Raw genomic sequence first — 278 nt, 5'->3', positions numbered from 1 at the left:
TGTTTTTTAATTGATATTTTAAATTTTTTCAAATTAGTACAAGCAGTGGCCCATTATATCTTTACCCCGATGATTTTTTTTCTTTTTTTTTTGGTAAATCTTATCTAAATCTAAATAATATGTTTCGGTCGTCCCTGCAACCTTCTTCTGCAGTGTGAACTGAACATACAACAAACTTTGCATAGAGTATATTGGCACATCAAGGAAGTAATTAGGCATAAATATTAGCATGACAAAATAAGGTGATTAATGGAATAACTAATTGTTTATGTGTGGTC

The sequence above is a fragment of the Anneissia japonica genome, unplaced genomic scaffold (genome assembly GCF_011630105.1).
Source record: "Anneissia japonica isolate Jap-2015-1 unplaced genomic scaffold, ASM1163010v1 scaffold33989_len11131_cov112, whole genome shotgun sequence".
In the NCBI taxonomy this organism is placed as follows: Eukaryota; Metazoa; Echinodermata; class Crinoidea; order Comatulida; family Comatulidae; genus Anneissia; species Anneissia japonica.
Note: the sequence above shows the minus strand (reverse complement) of the source record.